Raw genomic sequence first — 14878 nt, 5'->3', positions numbered from 1 at the left:
TGTGCCCCCCCAGATTTCTGTGTGGGGTTGGAGGTGGGCTGCCCACTGCAGGCTGGGGCTCTGCACCCTGCTGCCTTTGCCTCAGGAGCTGTGCAATGTCATGTTGTACCTCCCACACTTGGGCAGGCACGGGATGCACGGCTCCCAGGGCAAAGGCAGCAGGGCACAGAGCCCCAGCCTGCAGCAGGAAACCTGCCTCTGCCAAATTCAGGGGGCACATGTCCTCTATGGCTCCCCAAAGCATACAGGAGCAGGGTGCTGCCCCCCTGCCCCATGCCCCTGGGCGAGCCTCTCATGGCTCTGTCCCATGACACCCCAGCCCCTGCCTCACTCCCTCCCTCACCATGGGGACCATGATCTGCTCTCCTCTTCCCCCTACAAACTTACCTGCTGGGTGCTGTTCTACATGCTGCCAGGTTGCATTCCTGGCCACGTGCATGCTGTGGCTGCTCGTGTATGTGTTTGTGTATCTGTGCCTGTGCATACCACCCCTCTCTCCCACCTTTCTGCTGCAGCAGCCATGCCTGGGCTGCCCTGAAGTCCTTTGCACTGTCACTACTGCCCTGCTGGGCAGCCTGGGAGGAGGCGATGCTAGTGGCAGAGTGGAACCCAGGCATAGGCTCCAAAACCACATGATTAACGGGTTAAGAAAATGAAAGCAAGAACCAATTAACATGCTAATTGTGCATGATAATGGTGATTAATTGACAGCCATAGCTAAGATATTTGTGTACTGCTGGAAAGAAGTAAAGAGCCATTAGCGTAACTGAGAATCAGGCCCTTAAAGCAATTGCTGAAAAGTTTGAATGGATATGCCTAAGAGTTGACCAAAGAGTCTGATACAAGAGGTGATGAAGAGCTATGAATTTACTGAACTTAGAACAAGTTATGCATCAAAACAGCTGTCTTTTTTTTTGTTTTTAGCAGGAGCAGCTGAGAGGCTAGATTGAAGCTCTGAGCTGCAGTAACCAGGACAACATACAAGCATTAATAAAAGTGAGCAACAGACAAAATTATTGCTGCAGTATCTTTTGAGCTTGAACCTTTTGAATAGCTTAAGGAATGGCAGCAGATTTGCTTATAAGAACTTGATTTGCATGAAACACTTAACCTTTTCCAGTCTTTCTGATGAGTTACAAAATGTCACAATGGTGCTGATTTTTTTTTTGGTAGAAGGCATCATATTCATGCCATTGGTTTATGTTTCAGGGCACCTGTGGCATCAAGATCGGACACCTCATAGCCCAGATAGATGGATAAAAAAATGTGAGCTCAAACCCTGTTAGACTCTCTTCTTCACTTAGCTTTTTTGGCTTAAACATTTGAACAGTCTTTTTTTCTCTCTCCAAGTTCTGAACAGTTCTAAACAGCAAATTGGACCTTAAAAGGGTTTGTACTTGCATTGCAGTGATTTGCATACAGTCTACTGTACTGAATACCACCTTTATGAAACAATCTTTGTTTGTGCGTATCGCAGAAGCTGGAGAGTGCATAACATTACCTATGCTTGAATTGCTGATGCTGTATGTATCTGGTGCATAATGGCTAGAGAAGTAGAAATTTAAAAAATTGTGCATCAGGTAGGCTCAAAATGAGTTATGTGGCTCCAAGAGACTTGACATAGAAGAAAGCTAATGAGGCATATAAAGCCCCTAAAGCAGAACAATCCTTAATCTTGGAAATGATCCCGCTCCCATTGAAGTAGAATATTTGCCTGCAGCACATTAATAACACTTTTGAAAAAGGATGTTTTGCTTCCTTTTTGCAGGTTGCAAAAGTGTTTGACAGAAGAAAGGGTACTTGTGCATTCATCTTGGTTTTCTATTTGGCATTTACCCTTTTCCATTGGAACTTGCTTTTTTCTGTTTCTGGAAACACTGTCATAATACAATACACTACAACCAGATGCAAAAGCAAACTACTTTAGAGTCCTTTTATAATGTTCACCATTAGGGCCCTTATTCCTCCTTTTGCAAGCATTTACATTACTGAGGTAATCTGATTTCCACAATTACTCTTCATGCAAAGTATCAGCAGTATCAGCTATGTCCTATCAAAGCATTCAAATGTAGACTTATTTCTTCTCAACAGTCTAAGCAATTTGACCCATTTATCCCAACCTTGAGGTGGAGCTTGGGAGTTCTGTGGAGCACATAAGAAGTGGCATGGGTATCTGGAACTGTTTCTTTGAGAGGCACTGGCAAGAGCCCAAGACTCACATTTGATACTGTCTATCTGGTAAAACTCAGACAATGACTGGAGCAAACCTCTGCCAGACTTCTTGGCTCCAAGTGATTTCTGAACACCAGCAAGACGCATGTTTTCTTACCAGCTGGGTGTATCCAAAATGTCTGTTTTACCTGTTGTCATCTAGTAGAGGAAATTTGTTCCTGTCCTATGTAGTCATGACTGGCTCAATGCTGCCCTTACCCTAGGCAAGCTTCACCTTTTTGTGTGAGGAGAAGTAGCTGTAGTGCTCTCGGGATTTTGAGCTTCATTGGGGTTTCTGCAACTAACACTTAGTTCCCATAACAGTCCAGAATTTCAGTGGCATAAATGTGCCTGAAGTGATTTTCCCCATCCCCTTCTCCTCTGCCTCCTAGGCTGCTCCTTTGGAGAGATGCAGTCCAGCCTGGCTGTCTTAGTCGAACAATAATGTTTATGACATATTTGGACAATGGGCTCCTTTTTCATTTGTGTAATGTAACAACAACAGCTAAACTAAGCAGTAGGGGTGTATGAAGCCGGCCCTATTTGATTCAGATTTGGATTCAGCCTTAATCAGGGGCAGTGATTCGATTTGTTGATTCAGACCACTGTCCCTGATTCAATTTGGCCGAATCCGAAACTGAAGATTCGATACCGATTCAGAGAATCAGTGATTCGGACATAGACACAGCTTTAAGTGTTTCTTCTGCATACCTCGAGGTACCAGCGTGGCTCATGAATGCTGGGGCAGATGGAACATCCCACAGGAGTGCCGGTGGGGGGGGAAGCGACCCTCCACATGCTCAGCAGCAAACCCGGAAGTGCACCAGAAGTACTTCCAGTCCACTTCTGGGTCCACTGGGGGCCCCCTGTGCCTATGTCCAGGTCTGTGTCCAAGCTGTGTCTATGTCCAAATCACCGAAATGCATGTACATGAAACAGGGGCCCTAAGTTGAAGTAGTGTGTTTTTAAAAACACTGCTTCAATTTAGGGCCTTTTAAAGCTCCGTGTCATGCACACACCTGAACTTACCTGCCTTTCCATTGGCAGGGAGGAAAGGGCGAGCTGCTGGCAGGCATAGAGGTCCCTGGGCTGCAAGGGGGGAGGGGAAGAGGCTGGTGCTTCCCTCTATGGCGGTGGTGGCCCCCCCCAGGTGCTATCTGCCTGCAGGCACCCAGCTTGGGCTGTCCTGGGAGGCATTGCAGCTGCGGAGGGAAGCACTGGGCCCCTGCACAGCTCAGGCAGGCAGGCAGGCTCTGGGGTGGGTGGCAGGAGATCAGGCCCACTGCTTCTTTTTTTTAATTGGGTGAAGCCTGTTTTCCCAGGCTGCTGCCAGGCTGTCTGCACGGGCTTCCTGCAGAGCCCCTGAGCTGCACAGAGCCCAGTGCTTTGCTCCGCGGCTGTAGGGCAGAAAACTAAAACTCTTCAGAGGAGTTTTAGTTTACTGCGCCCCAAGTCATTTAAGTCGCCTTACACCACTGAATTTGCTACAGCAACTAGAATTATAGTGCAATACACCACCGGTGCGTGCAAACACCAACACCATTAAAGTGCTGCAAAAGCATTTAACCCACTTTAGTGTCGTGCACACATGCCCCTCATTTCATTTATACACAGCCTTGATGGGCTGCTAAATGCTGTGTTATCAATTCCCTGCTGGTTCCCTCGCTAGTCAGGAGCAGTGAGGAGGAGGGAACCCCTCCCTAATCAGAGCATCCTGCCAGGGCCTGGCCACACCCTCCACCCCTTAGCTCAGCATTATGAAAGAGAAGGGAGGGATGCTTTAGCTCCCCCAGTTTTCTAGCCTGACCCACTGTAGGCATGTGCCGGCATTTCTTCAGTCCAGAGGGAATGTCTTTGTGCTTGCGAAGTTGTTCAGCCCAGCCAGGTTAGACTCAACTACAAAGATTGAATCAATTTAGGTTCAGGCTTTTTGAATGGCTGTCCCCAGACCTTGTGACCACAATTCAAGCATGCAAACTAAGTGAATGGTTAGCATTAGTCTAGAGTCGGAAATAATGAAGCAAAGTGTTTTAAGGCATGTCTGTAATAACTACAGCCTCTGTCATTGTTACTCTGTGCTGTATCATTAACTTGTGAAGTGCAATCAACATAAATCTTCCTGTATTACGTGCATACATTTTGGAAAATGGTCACATCTAACAATATAAATAATGCAAGCACTGAGTTTGGCAATCATGCTTGCTTACTAGAGAATTAGTGATTGCAGAGGCCAGGCAATAGTTTTTGCTATTGAAATTATTTATTCTGTTAATATTGCCTTTACATTACCATTTATTTCTGAATGTAAATATACTTGTTTATGATTTTTAGCTGCCAGTCTGTATTGGAGGAGGAGGAGAACTGTAATGGCTTTCAGTGTACTCCTCTTGAAATCCTTCATTATTACAGACGGTGGTTTCCCATTCATCTAGAAAAAGCTTTCTGCTCAGATGTATTTTTGTACATTTTTCCTTAAAGGACTTTTAAAGGTATCAAATAGTTATTCAGCATGGCATTGTGATGTGAGGTTATTAAAGCAGCATCTGTGCATAAAGGCTAATATTTCTTAATCACTAATGTCTAAATTAGAGCAATTTTAAGTAATCTCACAGCAAGAAGTTAGGAAATTTCAAGGTCAGGCTTCCTGAAAGACAGAATCTGGCACATGGAATAGTTAATTACTTTCTTCTTGCCCTTTTTTCTTGTCTCTAGCTAGGAAGTTTCTCAAGTGGGAACTGTCTGTACAGTGCCCAGCACAATGAGTATTACAAGGACCAGATTAAAGCCTGAGCTTCAGTCCTTGGCTCCTGAACTTACAATTGGGTTGTATCTACAAAATAATTTTTAACAACATAGTCCTTATGGGCAAAGAAAAACTTAGTGTGACCTGAACATAACTGCAATCATGACTAGCACCTGAGTCTAACCTCTTGGTGATGGTGGAACTGAAGAGAACAGTTTTCTTTCCCATGGTGTAACCTGCCATGTTAATAGCCTGTGGAAAGAAATGAGGGGATGAATTGGCCTACATGGGAATGTAGTCGGCCTCTCTCAGTTTAGCCTCAGGGAATTAATCGCATTGGCTTAACATGGCAGTTTTACTATAGGATGAAAGCTGCCCTGTAGCTTTGAAAATTAACTTGTATGTTTCTCTCTTGAAATAAACACCTAGCTGCAGCTAGCAGAAGACCTAGGGTGAAACCCTTGGCCCTGTCAAGATAAAGAGCAAAACTCCAATTGGTTTCAACAGGGACAGAATATCAGCCCAAGTCTTCGAGATGACTGACTGTTGGAAATCAAATTTTTCAGAAATGTGCTGTCTTCATTGCATGACTCAAAAAGGAATATAGATCTTTTTCCAGAGGAATGTACAGTAAAAAGAGTGTGTGGTATGCTCTGAAAGATTGAGCTATGCTCCCACATCCTCTGATTTCAATGATATTGACTTTTAAGCAATGTTGTATATGCTCCGTCCCTCTAAGGACTAATTCTATTGCATGGTGAAGGCATCAAAATAGTCAACAGAGCAAGAGCTAGTGGTGTAGGTGAAAACGGGGAAAAACAAGCATTTTAAATTGAGATTTGAAATGAGATAGGTCATTGAGGCCTGAAATGGAGTTTGCTGCAGAAAAAAGGGGCTTTGATAAGTTGGGCAAAGTGCTTCAAGGCACAGGCCCTGCATATTTTATGAGCAAAGCTAGACGCATAGAAAGTTGACTGGATTTGTAAGTGTAGATGAAGGCAGTAAATTTGCTGGGGCAGCATGTATGAATAACATGGACTGTGGGGGGAAGAGTTTGCCATTTTATAGCTGTCATAATTTGCAGGTAGAAAGGGAAAAATAACAAAAGAGAACACACATGGTTCCATTTCTTTGGCACTGGGTGTTTTCAATAACTTAATTCACTTTGTTTTAAGTACTTACTAAAGGGAAGATGGGTGGCTAGATGTTAAATAAGTGAACTACTCTTTCCTTTATATAAAATGGTTGTACCAAGCCCCAAATATATTATAAGAATTACAGTTCCATCGTTCTGCATAATATCATTTTGAAGTAAGAATTAATCTGAATCATGATGTGCAACTATAGCTTTTATGTGAGGCCATAAATGTCAGGAAAATAAGTTCTCCATAACCATGTGCTCACGGTAGCCTGTCAGAATAGAGGCTTTATTTTTAGCTTATTCAACAAGTTTATTTTTTCTGCTTTCAGCCACTGAGAAGTGGAAGAGACATTTGTTTACAAGTAGAGTGAGACCCTTTTCAATCACTTCTTTATGCATCTGGTACAATGCTGTGAACTTAAATTCCAAAGACATCATTCTTGAATGGTAACTGACTGATTATGCAGTTACTCTACATGGCAAATTAAGTATTTATCACACAGGGCCAAATCTTCAGCAAATGTGAACCAATGTAGTTTAGTTGTTTTCAATAATATGTAAATTTACACTAGTTGAGGATCTGGTTTTAAAAATGCAGTGCAATCATGGAGTGCATAACAGCTTTTAGGCTCCATGCTGGATGAAATTTGGGCTTAATTCTCATAAAGGTTTTATGCTGAAGGGCAGCCATGTTGGCTTATTTTGTATGGTTGTTTAGTTCTAAAATTGGAGCAAAAGAACTGACAAGCTTCAGATTGGCAACAGACTTTCTCTTGAGTAGCTTTTCTGCGAAGAGCCATTTGACAGTAGTTTAAGCAGACTGTTCACAAGGATTATTTCATTGTGAAGCCACAAGAATGCCAATGCAGAACACAGATTCCTGCTAATAACAGTTTTCTATTAATACTATTAAAACTACAATCTAGAATAAAATGTTACTAAATATTAACTTAGTCTGGGGATTATTTTGCCCTAAAACATATATATTGCCATTTAGCAACTATAAATTCAAAAGGCACCTAGATTTTCAGGTATGTGAGTTTCTTCACAGCCTGGTTCCTACATTTAAGTATTTTCAAAGTTAGCAATTGATAGATGAATCTATCCTAAAGATGTTCTGATTCCAAAAATGGTTCCATGCATGTTTTCTGGATCTGAACATTTGAATGTGCAACATATTTATTCACTGAGGTGGTGAAGATTGTGAAGAAATGGACTGAACAATTCTGCCATGTGAGTTGTCCTTATGTTTTCACATCCTAGAGCTGAAGTGTCAAACATACAGCCTGTGGGCTGAATCCAGCCCTTGGAGCCAGGCCATCTGGCCTCCAGACTTTGCCCACCCTGAGCTGAGATGGAGGAGCTTCCCATGGGGCAGCCAAGTGCCTGGACAACAGCTATGGTCCTGTACCCCTGGCAGCACCATGGAAACAAGCCTGGCATCTCAATTTTTTTTCTGCAGTGGTAGGCAAGCGCCTGTGATACTGGGTTTCTCCACACAATGCTGATGGGTCTCCAGTGCTGTGGCTCTTGCTTGAGCACTTGACTGCTGCCTCAGGAGCAAGCTGTGGAGCTTCTGGGGCTCCTGCACCCACTTGGTTGCCAAGCACTGAAGTGAAAGCAGCAGCTCTGGAGCTCCAGCAGCACTGTGGGCAGAAACCCAGCATCATGGCTTGTTCCTACAGCAGTAGCCAAGTGTCCATGATGCCAAGACACTCAGCTACTGCCAAGGTTCTTCTCGCTGGGTTCCCAGCTGGACAGGGTGCTACGTGTGTTGGATCCAGCATGTGGGGTCCATGGACCTAGTTCAGCCTGCAGGCTGGTCCCATGCCATTCATCCTGCCCACAGAGCCAGATGAGCTTGACTCCCCTGTCTTAGGGTATTTTCCCTGCCTTGTCAATGAGAATGACAAGGACCCACTTACCCCCAAGAGTGTGATTATAAGTGGGAGGATGTTCTTATCCTCATTTGAAATGGATGAATAACTAAATCTTTCCTTCTTTCCTTCTCTCTTTCTCTCTCTCTCTTTCTTTCTAATGGCCTGGAATGAACCTTTATTACATTTTTGATTGCAAACACTCTAAAAATACATGGGGCCTAGTATATCTTGTAGACTAGTTACAGACCACTTACCAGGGCCTCACTTACTGTAGTCTGGGGGCTTTAGACAGCTCTTCTGTGAAACTCTGCCTCTGGTTACAGTTTTCAGAAGCACCTGCATGTTAAAAAAGGTATTCTCATAATTTGCTGGCATTTAGGCTCCTATATCACTTAAATTTAGAAACTTTACTCCTTAATCTCCTAAGTGCCTTTTACAAACATTACCCTTTGGCTCATGAGGCCTACCTGTGCTCTCCTGGCTACTTTAGCAACTCGAAATGAGTGCATAACTCTTATCCAGCTAACAGAAGTGCCAGAGGCTGCTTTTTCATGATGAGCATATGCAGAATTCTAGTTTCATTGAACAACAAGATTGTCACCTCTGTTGCTGTCTACATCTTGAGTCAAGAACTCTTCATGTCTACTTCAACAGCAGTCAGTTTCTGCTGATTAATATTTACTCACATGATCTTGCAGGTTAGCAATTGAAACATAAAAGCCATCAAAACAGTTGAGCTTTTTTTTAATCATAGAAGATAATCTCTCATTCTAGAGGGATTGCAGCATTTTGAGAGAGAGAGATTAGTACAATTTGCATAATTCAAGCAATGACGCCATGCATTCCTTTTCGGTGCTGTCATAGCAAATTATTCAAAAGCTTTTTTAGACTCCAGGGAAGATTTTTGCTCTCCATTTCCAGTTTTTGCTCTTAAATACCATTTTTTTCTGGCTAGGGAGGTGGGTTTTAATAAAATAGATACATTTCAAAATGTATTTGAAATGAAAGAAAATAAATTATGTACAGAATTGGAACACAGAAGACTTTGCTGGAAAAAGCAGATATTGAAATGGCAAGATAGAGACATTTTTTTCACAGCTCCACATTAGTTCTTTTTTTCTTTCAGACTCCTTTCCATTTCCCTCAGGATACATTGCCCATCTAGCAGGACAGATTTTGCTATTTGGAAGCCTGGAAAAGTTCCATTGCAGTCAGTGGAGCTGTTCTGCATTTACACTGAGGCAACCAAGCAGAATCTGTGCAGTTACCTTGCCGGTACTGTGTTACTACTCATGTCAGTTCCCTAATGAATTATACCCAGGACAGAGATTACACCACAGTTTAATGAAACAGAAGCTAAGCCAAGAATTTCTATTATCGTACCCTCCTACTTTGGAGTGAATTTAACTTAGTAGGTCTTAGAGAGACATGAAGAGTATTTTAAATGAACATTGTGGGTTGTGTTTATATTATGCCTAAGAGCCAGATTTTTGGCTAGATATCAATGTAGGCAGGGTCTTTACAACACTGGGACATTGGAAAACTGCTTAAGGTGAAAACTAGGGTTTTAAGTAGATGTCTGCCCTTTTTGGCCAAATATTGGTACAGAGACTGTGTTACACAATAGTAAAAGTCTGGTAGTCCTAGTTAGATAACTAGTATTGGAGGACCACAAATACAACCCCGGATGGGAAAAACTCATGTGTGAGGGAGCAGTCTCCCAGGCATAAGTGAATAGATACTGGGAAACGGTAGCATTTATTCACACTTCACCTCCTTTGTGCCATTAAGTTTATAAGGAAAGTGACAGAGAGACATAGAATATTTCCCTTGTGATTGTCCCTAATAGTGCAACTTATGGGACCAGAGAAGTGAAAGTTAAATTGCCCCCTCAGGCTTCAAATGAGTCTGATACCAAGGGATGCTTGAGTGAAGCTCCAATCAGCAACTTCCTTTCTGTGTGTAGCTGGAAAGAATGAAAAGAAGAGTGTTAGATAATTACAGAGTAGATCTGTGGACTAACAATTATTATCAAAGGGAAATCGGAGAACAGCCTGCTTCCTCGAGATATAAAAGATGGTACCATTATGTTATCCTGATTGCTGACCTCATTTTCTGTATGGGTAGCTGACAAGGAATGGAAGCAATTGTATTCTCTCCAGTTCCAAAATATAGCAGGCTTTTATCACCCTCTTATTTTACTGAGTACATTGAACTTGCCCTGATCAAAACCCATTCCCTATAACTTTGAATTTTCTTGTTTAAAAACAAATACATTTTAATTTAAAGGGATGCTGTCAGAATAAAGATCAGGCATGGCATTTCTCGTTCATATTTTATAGTCTTAGATTACTATAACTAGAAGAAATGTTAGGGCCAGATTGAGCTGTGGTAGTTTGTGACTGCAACCGCTTTATAACTTCAGCTATTTGGAAACAATTAGTAGAAATGGTGGGGCTGGAAGGGACCTCAAGAGGTCTAGTCAAACTCCCTGCGTTGAGACAGGGTCAAGTGTACCTAAGACATCCCTAAGAGATGTTTGTATTGGACAATCACAAATGTAACCCTGGTTCATGAAAAACACATGTACACAAATGCTCCCACACACATATATGCAGAATATGGAAAAATGAAAGCCTTTGGTTGACCACCCAAACCTTTGCATAAAAGTACCCTGTGTAGTTAGTTTTCAATTCAATTCTATTCAGTTCTCTCTGTTTAATTGTCTTCCATATGCATTCTGATTTTAAAGTGATACAAACTCATTTGTGTCCTTGCTGGTGCTTTTTATAAAATACTGTTGTCTACCCAATTGTGTTTATTTTGGCTAGTGCTGCCATTTTCTTAGCAAGAAATCATAGCTGAATAGTAAAAGGTATAATGTTGATTTAAATCATTCATGCATAACTTTTCAGTGGGATACAAAGAAACAGAGAACCAGAGCGCTGGTAGAAGAGAGAGCATATTAATCTTTGAAACTGACCCACAATAGGACACCAATCAAAGTTAATGAACTGAGTGTACATTAAAAGGACAATATAGAATACATCTGCTTTAATGGCACTTCTTCACTCCTTTTGACTGCATCTCCAGGTAACTTAGAAATGATGAATGAAGCACTAAGATTAAAGACCTTGTGGGCTATCATTAATTGAAGTCAAATCAGGGGGATCAGCGTTGCCTATCACAGAAAAGAATCTGCAACAAATATGATGGCTGTGATCCACACATTGTAATTTAACAATGGAGAGATGTGTTTAACAGGTGTCACATCTAATGCCTCCCAGCTGCTATTGCAGAAGGCTTTAATCAGTGAAAATTTCCTGCCAGGTACCAAGTTGCTGAGTTTCAGGCTTATAAAAAGAAAGTGGAATATAGAAGAATCAGGTATTGCAGTTGAAAGCAATGAAAGGTAGTAATTGCATTCCTATAGCTACTGTCACACAGACAGGCATGTGTGAGGAGCTTTATATACAACTTATTGGAGTGATCCTAGTAGCTCTATAAATATTTCCAGGATTGTGGCTTCTCTTATCCCTTGTGTTACCTCCATTTCTTTAGGAAAGATGGAAGCACCTGTAGGTTCTGCTGTGTTGGGTGCTGTATGCACAGCAAAGCAATAGGTCCTACCTATTTTTTTAAAATCTTGCCAAACTTTTACTTTTTAAAGTGGCCTTGGTGCCCCATGAAATCACGGTCTCCCTTCCTTTCCCCAGAAAGCATTACCAGTTAGCCCCCCAGGTAAATAAGTTTAAGTCTGAAATAAGTATGAAATGGTTCCCTATTTGCAAGGGAGGGTATAGATCGAAACTGATTTATTTCATATGGTCCAAGGGACTTAGACCTCCAGTTCAACTGTGGCCAAACACTGAAAGCCCTTTTATAAATTTGAGGCACAGTCTTCTCATCAAGGACAAATATCTTGCCTCACAATGAGATTCAGTTGTGTTTGTTTCATGGGCCCAAGCTGATCTGCTGCAGAGAGCTCTTCTGGGAGGAGTTTTTAGGGTACCAGGTTTAGCTAGACAGACAATATATGTTCATTCACCCAATGGAGAAAAGTCTGCTTTTCATAGAATCAAGAAGTAGAGCACCAAAGAGCAGTGCACAGCCTCTAATAAATAAGGAAAGTGTCACTGAGGGCTAATGACTTGTACAAAAGTGAAGGGTGTGACTTTGATTGACTGATACATGCATTCCTGGCAGTGATTAATCACATTCAGCAGTCCTTGAGGTTAACTGTGTTTTTTTTCTCATTTAATATTAAACTGCAGTTACTGATCGTACAGCTAATTAAAAAGGAGGCAGGAAAAAAACAGAAAAATCCAAACATCTGTTCTTCTACTTCAGTCTTTCATTTTTTGGTTCACAGTTTTCCAAACTTCTGAGAGTAATATCTGTATTATAAATGACTGTCAAAAATGTTCCAAACAAGGAAGGAAACTGCTTGTGTTTGCTGCTAACAGAAATGCTCTTGAGTTTTATCTGGTTGAATAAAAGATTTATATTAACCTGAAATATAGTAATGGCGGGAATGGAATGCATTGCTCCAAGAGTAAGCAAGTGTAGTATGGGCTCTGTGTAAGTATTGGTACTGATTGGTTTCTTGGCAGTATTCTCTAATGCCTCTCCCTCAAAGGAAGAAGAGCAATAAGGCAGGTGGAGACAAGGATTTAGTGATCCAGAAACAATGACTGAGACTGTTCTTCCTCTAGGAAAGGAGGCAGTGGGGAAGTCCAAAGCTAGGCCCTGAATATCTGCTCTCCTTGCATCGTGCCACTCAAATGATGCAAAACAATGGCAAACCTTCAGCCCATGAAAAGGGGGAATCTTTGGGTGACATAGGGCTATTATGCCAGTTACAGTATCAGTTACTAACATGAGGGAATGTGGCTGAAAACAGGGAAACTGTAAGCAGAGCAACAACAGACTTCTGGCTGCCCTGGGCACAAACATTTTAGAGGATTTGTACTCACTTAGCCTAACCCTCACCCCCCTGACTCCATGTCCTGGGGCCCTGTGTAAGTGTCCTGGATGCTGACCACAAATTCAACTCTGGATGGATGCTGGAGTTGTCTTGAAGTTGCTCTTTTTAGTGTTGACCCAAGGAGTTCAGTTGGAATAATGGCTTTGAGATTGAGACTGTTGCTGCCCAGGAATTTGCAGCTTGGTGTGGCACCATTGGGACTGGTCACCAGTGGCCAAAACCTCAGGGCTCTCCACCTCTAATGCTTACTGCTGTCAGAGTAGCATGCCTGTTGTGTAACAGAATACCTGCTACCCAGCCATTAGCAAAATATAAGATGGGAGGATTCCCCTGCCCCAATTCAGCATGAGGGGGAAAGCTCATTTTAGGCTTGCATATAAGGAAACCTTATTAAATACATTGTCCATCATTAAACTACTGCCAACATCAGCATGTGATCAGTAATGAAAAGCAATAATGAAGTTGATTCAATACAGCCAACACTGGCAGGAGAAATACCATGAGGTGGTTTTCCCACAAAGGTCAGATCACCTTGAGTGGCATAGTGTAGCGAAGGGTGGAGACCTATCCAATACACTGTGCACAGGTCCCCCAGTGACAGTCTACTGTAGCCTCTTATAGTCTACTATAGAAGTATCTCAACTACATACCTATTTTATGGAGATGGAGGATTTCTCTCTAGCTTGCTGCTTTGGCCAGTGGGCTAAGTGCAGGTGAGACTCAGGGGCATCTGAACTCCAAGGCCTCCAGGCTTGGGGCCTGTGCATAGAATGCTTGCCATGGATTTGGGAGTCTCTGAAGAGTCTGGGAAGGAGGATACTTGCTGACATTAGCACCACACAGGCTTGAATAAATGAGTACTGCTTAGTCAATAGAATTCAGGACTGGTTTGGCTGATTCGGCCTGAGACACAACATTAAAAAAAAAGTTTGTACTATATATAAGTAGGTACAAAAGTGCTGCTTAGAAGTGTGGAGTACCTGTGCTAAAACTTGCAGCAGTTTCAAAAAAGGTAAAATGTATCAATTCTGGAAGAACTAAATTACTACAGATATGTTTATTTCAAAGTTATTGTTTTTACATTTGCCCCTCATTTCAGGGAGAACAGGGTCTGGTAGTAAAGGGTGGAAGGGGCTGCAGGGGGAAGAAGTTTGCAGGGGTGAGGGAGGTGCAGAGAGCAGTGGGGCTACCTGACCCTGTAAATTTATTTTCCCTGCTGTAGCAGGGAGACAAATTCAAGGCAAACCTCCAAAAGTTACAACAAATTTATGAATTTTCCATATATAATACCTGCTTATTGGGTGGTCATCTTATATTCAGGTAAATACGGTACATAGCAAGTCTGTGAGTTAAAGAGATGTCAATAGCGATCTAGTGGGTGAGCCCCCGAGAAGACCCAAGCCCATAAGAGGCTTTGAGAGTTCTACCTTTATGAAAAGAGCCCTAATTAGAGTAGAAATAGATCGTGCTCTAGTCCTTAAAGTTATCCTGGCATTGCTAGATATGGGGGTATGAAAGAGAGTTAGGCATGTGTTTGAGTGTCAGCTGGGGGTCAGCCAGGTATTAGCACAAGGTCAGGGATTAGTTAATCATTAGTATAAGGGCAGGGATTAAGAAGTCAAGTGTCAGTTGCAGGTAAGAAAGGCGTCTGGCCATTTTTGTAATGCTCTGGTACGGCAGAACAATACAAGCTATATTTAGTTGTAGGTAGTTTTGGCATATGTCAATTAGATTTTCATTGAGCATTTCTTGTTTTGACTCTGACATGTGCCATTCTGCACATGAAACAGCATAATGGCATCAAGTTTAAGAAGGCACAGATTTATGTGCCCTACTTTAAAATCTGTTCCATTGAAGAAGAGTCAGAAGTAAGTCTGTGTAGGTTTGAATGGCATATAAGATTTGGGGAATTGGTG

The 14878-nt window shown here is 42.1% G+C and overlaps 1 long non-coding RNA gene across 1 annotated transcript in view; it reads left to right on the top strand.

Moving 5' to 3' along the window:
* LOC109288244 overlaps positions 1 to 14878 on the top strand; it is a 213547-nt gene that overhangs the window by 188000 nt on the left and 10669 nt on the right. Inside the window, exon 2 of the long non-coding RNA XR_002095104.1 lies at positions 925 to 996. This is a non-coding gene — a long non-coding RNA (uncharacterized LOC109288244). The remainder of the gene's footprint in view (positions 1 to 924; positions 997 to 14878) is intronic.

This window comes from Gavialis gangeticus, unplaced genomic scaffold (genome assembly GCF_001723915.1).
Source record: "Gavialis gangeticus isolate Ggan-Ray unplaced genomic scaffold, GavGan_comp1, whole genome shotgun sequence".
In the NCBI taxonomy this organism is placed as follows: Eukaryota; Metazoa; Chordata; order Crocodylia; family Gavialidae; genus Gavialis; species Gavialis gangeticus.
The sequence above is the reverse complement of the archived record's forward strand: the minus strand, read 5'-3'. Positions and strand labels throughout refer to the sequence as shown.